The sequence below is a fragment of the Calonectris borealis genome, chromosome 4 (assembly GCF_964195595.1).
Source record: "Calonectris borealis chromosome 4, bCalBor7.hap1.2, whole genome shotgun sequence".
Taxonomy (NCBI): Eukaryota; Metazoa; Chordata; class Aves; order Procellariiformes; family Procellariidae; genus Calonectris; species Calonectris borealis.
This window is the reverse complement of record NC_134315.1, coordinates 43,250,797-43,256,796: the sequence shown is the minus strand read 5'-3', so window position 1 is coordinate 43,256,796 and position 6,000 is coordinate 43,250,797.

Sequence of the window (6,000 nt, the reverse complement as noted above, 5' to 3'; positions counted from 1 at the left end):
CCTGAAATATTAAAAAGAAATCTGGGACAGAGTCAGCCTTAGTTGGATTCTGGTCACCAAAATGATTATATTTAATGGTTACATGCATGAGTCTGTGGTTAAAGAGTTGTTACACAGCTGTACTTGGTCATGTGCATTAGAATACTGAACCTGTTCAGGACTGTATTTAGCAAACTTATGGGTAATATTCTGACCTATTGCAAAACCAGAGGCTTTTATCAGGCTGTCATTTCTTCACTTCAGAATAGTTAGATATCGCATGACGTAACTACCCCAGATGGCTGGATGGCTGGATGGGCTGCATTCCTTATTTACTGAGTCTTTAAAATTTCACTGCTGTCAAACCCTTGAATGCACTTGTGGCTGGATAATATTTTGGTTTCTGTGGCTTTTGGAGAAATCCAACTTTTAGCTATTCTGCACAACTATTCATATCCCTCCTCCCCCTCCTTATTATGTGTATAGCATTTTTTGTCTTCAGACTATTACATCTAGCAGTACGTGACTCATGGCCCATTGCAGCTCAGTAAAATGTCACTGTTATGAATATATCGCACAATGAGCCTGCCTTGCACATCTTTGGTGCAATATTTATTATTCAGCTCTTGCTGGAGTCAATGGAAAGATTCCCATTAGGCTGCAAAGACATTTGGAGCAGGTCTGAATTTGCCTTTAGTGTGTCTGACTACTGAGCAAAAAAAAGGCATATTTGTAGACTGGGTAGCCATCTCTTTTAAAACTTTAATGTAGTCACTACTGGTGACTAAAATGGTATTTTCAGCATACTCTGGACACAAGACTATATATCCAGGGCCTCTGAAGAGCTCATAGGTTTTCACATGGGCTAACAACCAGTTGCATTAAGAACACCTCATCTGCTGCTTCTTGAACAGGAAGTCTGTAGCAGATGCCCACTGTGGTGTCGCCCATGATGGTCTGCCCACTAATCCTAACCTGTAAATTGTCAGCTGGCTCATGTCCATCCCTAGACAGTGCTCCTACTGCATTCCCACTACTCTCTCACATGAATATGAATAGGATCTAAAATAAAAGTATGCTCTGAGCTTGATTTTCACGGAGTTCTGTTTCTTCTTGACCTATTTATGCACCCAGCCTGACCACCATATATACAGTCAAAGAAACCACATGTGCAGTTTGTCTTGTGCAATCTGATAAAAATGTACCTTTTTTAAAGCCATCAAGATTATTTCGTATAACGGCACTGACCAGTGCCATTCTGTGTGGGCTGACTCGTTTGGCAGAGCTCCACAATAGCTGTGATATCCCAGCAGGTTTTTTGCAGGATATCACAGCAAAACAGGAAATTACTAGCTCAATTTCAAAGCAGGGGAAAGAAAACGACATAGAAAACTAACTTAAAATGATTTACGAGACAAATACGCAAACAGTTGGAGCAGTCATCATGCACATTTAACCCATTCTTAAAACATTGCCTCTATTTTTAAAATAATAAAACTGAGTAATATTGTTCTTTATGTTATCTCTTTGGTCTGAGATTTACTAATTTCTAGTGCAGGAGGTGCAAACTCCCTTAAAATAGCATTTGCTGACAATACGTCATTACTACAGCACAAGTAAGTAGTTTGGATCCATTGCTCCTAGCTAACTGGTGTTCTTTGCTAAGCCTTGAAATTATGGAATTGATTCTTCATTGAGGCTGATGTGAATTGAGACTACCTGTACAGAAATAAATGGAATAATAGGAAGATAAGAGCATGGAGAATAAGGCTCCACATCTCTGAAGGGAGGTGACATTTTTGGCTTAAAAGATTGTCGGTTTTTACAGTAATTTATGACTGATTCCCAGAAGACAAACATTGTCTAAAATTAAATGCTTCAGATTTGCAAGCAACAATGAGTCATGGGTAGATGTAGAGAAAAGTAGCAAAACCAGCAATGACAGAAAGTGGGTGTTAAGAATGATACAAAATAAATCTGAGATCTGATAGCTGAATATTAATCTCATTCTATTTCAGTTTTCTAGAAAGATGTTATCTGAGTTTCATTAGCTAGTTTTTCAACATCAGCAATCCCAAATAAGATGAATAATTTGCTATCCAAAATAGCAAAATATTCAAATTCAAGTAAGGAAATCTATAGTACATATGAAAATAAATCATTTTAAAAATAAATATTTCACTGTTTTTTGAAAGAGTTCTTGTATGTTTCTCAATTGTAATGGAGTCTGATTTTAAATGACTTTATAGCTATTTTTGCAAAAGTATTAAAAATAGTTTCATGGAGTGCATCTGTTCTTCATTATTTCTCCCAAACCTTTTAGTTTGATCTTCACAGTACTCTGAATAAGGTCAACTCATCCAGGTAACTGTTTGCTTAGCCTGGTACTGGCACATCAGGTGAATGATAATCATCAAACTTATTATGTGGAACTGTGGGATCATATTCCAACACATATTTTCTCTCCTGGAAAGGCTGTGAGTAGCTGGCAGTCATATCTCTAGGGGATCAAAGCAGGATGCAGATGGGAGGTACGATGGCAGCCATTTTTGCAAAGATTTCCTTCCCTGAGGTGGGAAGATGAAACATGTGAACAAAGCAATTTCTACATGAGTCCATCTTACTGCCCTGCAGTCAGGTTCCCTTTTCCTTTTACTCCTGGAAGATGTGCTTAATAAAATAACAGATAATAATATCTATGCATTTAGTATCTGATATACTGAGAACATATTTCACAAAATCAGAATGTATTTAAAAAGAAATTAAGTTTTAAAATTGGACTTCATACCAAAATGGGAAAATCACACCTCCGCTTTTGATGACAAAGGAGAAAATAGACTCTGTTGTTAAACTTTGGTTTTTGATTACAGACAAAATATCTTTGTCAGTGTGGTTTCATGGATGCTTTTTTAATTATGCATCACTGAATATTCTGACCTTGTTTGTATACTGGAGTATACAATTCCTAATCTTCATGTGTTAAACGTTGTTCAGGAAAAAGTGTACTTTCTGTCCCAGGTAACAATAAGAAAACTTGATTTTCTAGATGTTACATGGAAAGGAAGGAAAAGACACTACCTCTAAAGAGGGGAACTTACTGTGTCTGGTAAATCTATGCCTGGCCTTCTATTGTGACTGCTCTAAGCTGCACTTAGAGCAGTCCTAAAACTAATACAGAGACCAACCTGGGTCAGGAAGATTCCTCTTGAATAGAGCCAACACCAGACACTTTGCCCTCTGCTTCTCCCTTTTCTTCTGATCTTTTCCCTTACTGATTAGTGATTGCAGCTCAGCTTTGTGGGGAAAAGTGAGGGTAGCTTTCAAGCTCTTATCCATGTGCCTCCATTAACTTGAATTGTGATCATTTGAGTGGAAAATATGAGAAGCTGCCTGATAGCATCTTCCTTTAATCAGCAGAGAAGCTGCCCATCTCTCCCACTTAAATTAGGATAGGAACTAGGGTTAGAACTTGAATGTTAGTTTAATGTATTTACACTGGAGCTGGAAATGACTTTTACATACTTGATATTTAAAACACAACAATGAAATAATAATTGGTAAATGGCTGCTCTATTTATTATTATATCTAAATAAAGTGACCCTTAGCCATTCTCCAGAGGACTGAAAATCAAAAGTAAATAGTAATGTCTCCCACTGCCCTGGTGATAAGAACAGGTAATTATATTTTATCCAGAAGCAAATATCAGAAGCACAATGGAAATGACAGCGAGGCACCTTACAGTGAAGGCTTCTTTTATCAAAACTCAAGACTTTTGGCATTTAGGACACATTTTGGGCCCCACACTGTGCAATAGATGGCTGGACTGCACATACCTAGTAACCTGTACACAGCTAGAGCAATGACTCTAGCAGGGTATGTGATGACATTGAGGAATCTTAGCCCTTAGAAAAAGTGATTAAAAGGAAAGAGTAAAATGTGATGCATGAAATAAAGAATGAAATACCATCAGCTGATTAAGTAGAGAAGAGTGGTTAATTTTCCAAGTCCAGTGTAACAGAGATACTTGAAGTAGGTACTCATGGTGGGTTGCCCTCTTGGTTGCATTATTGAAATTCAAGACTGACTCCAATATAGACTAATAGCACCACCATAAAAAAGCTGCAGTACTTGGTGACTCAGTGACTTGCACTAATTGTCTTTATTTAACAATGGTATGAGAGCTCAGTATCTGTAGGTGGATCAGTTCCTATTCTGCCTGCCTGCTTTTTCTGCTGCCATTTCTCTGATGGGTTTACTCTGAGGTTTTTTTTCCTTTGTTCCCCCCCCCGCCCCTTCTGAGGCTGCTGTAGCAGTTATGTTTTATGCTCTTTTCAAGCTGCACTGGGTGAAGGTGCTGTTGTTTTGAAAGATAGTATCAAGAAGTTAGTTTTTAATATTTAAAATAAGGTTTTACTTTGGAGCAATGCTTGGGGAGATTGAAGCTGAAATAGGTTTCCTCACTAATACAGACTGCCCTTCTATTGTGTGAGCATAGGCTCATATATGTGTGCTGACTTACTGTTCCAGCTTACAGCTGCCAGTTCTGGCCTGGTGGCAGGAAGATGGTATTTTATTCTTCTGGGTTTTTTCATTTGAGCACTGAAAGTCATTGGTTTACTATCTCTACCTCATTTTGAAAGAGAGGTGGCTCTGGCTGATGGAAGACTGGGAAAAAAACAGATTAATTCACATGCCATAAAACTTTGCAGTGTTCTGTTAATTAACACTAAAACCACTGGAGAAACAAGCTAAACCAGCAACCAGCTGGAAGGAGGTGCACAAGCGCATCACAATAGATGTGACTGTAAACTGATGGCTACAATCAGTTTAATCAGGGAATTAAAATAATGTGCTAAGTTTCAGTGCTTCTGAAGTCTTTTCCATGGGGCTTCTTTCTAATCCTTTAGGTAATCCCAAACCAAAACACAAATTATCTGTAGAACAGAGGGTGATAATTCTTCAAACAATGTTGCTGGAGGAATGGACTAGTCCAGGAGGAAAGGACACACATCTTTTCAGTTTGACCCTGCTTCTCCTTTAAAATCCTCCAACAGCATGTGCCAGCTGCAATGTAAAAGAATCCCCTACACTTCACAGCCCCTTCTGTTAATGTAGATGCTCTCACAATCATATTTGTATTTAATTATTGAGGACTTGATCCTTCAGTCTTTGCAGGAATAAAACTGTGTTGGTTTCAGCAGGAATATTGAGACAAAAGCTATGATCAGCCGTGTCACCAGACAACTGTCTGTCTTTGTAGTAAAGAATATCTAATGCTGATTAAGTTCACCCTGTAGCCTGTAGGTTTGATGGAACACCTGAAACAGATCTTTCTTCAGACCAAAACTTCTAAATCCAATATACTTTGCTTGGGGACTATTTCTTGCTCTGCCACTTTTTTTATCCTCCTATGCTTGGGCCAAACTGCAAGTCCATAGGTGTACCCTATGGACAGAATTAGGAATTTCAGAGAGTTACTCAAGTTGAGTTTTCCACCAATAAATACAAGAGTTGTCATTTAGATTTAGGCCCAATGTCAGTTAGCTCTTTATCAAATGAGTGAACAGTGCCTGGTCCTTCAAGGAAAGATGTAAGAGCTTGGCAGACTCCTCCTGTATTGAGGCTTCTGATCTCTATTTAGAGATTGTCCAAGTCTGTAAAGTAGTCAGTTTAATGTCCTTTCCAAAATCTTTATCAGTCTTATGCTACCACTTGATACCTTCAGTGGAATGCAATTTTTCAATCTAACTTTTGCACATTGGTAGATATCTGAAGCCTCTGGCAATGAGTTTCTTAGTTTTATTTCTGTTTGTGTGAAAATACAGTTCATCAGTTGGGAATTTACTTTCTTTTTATTTGATTGTATACGTCCTTAGTCTCCTGTCACAAGTCAGAGACAATAGTTGCTCAGTGTTCCACTCATTATATACACAAATCCTTACAGCATTCCTTCATCTTTCTTTGTCGATAACCAAACATTTCTGATTCTGATACATATTTTTACAGGGTAAGTAAGTGTC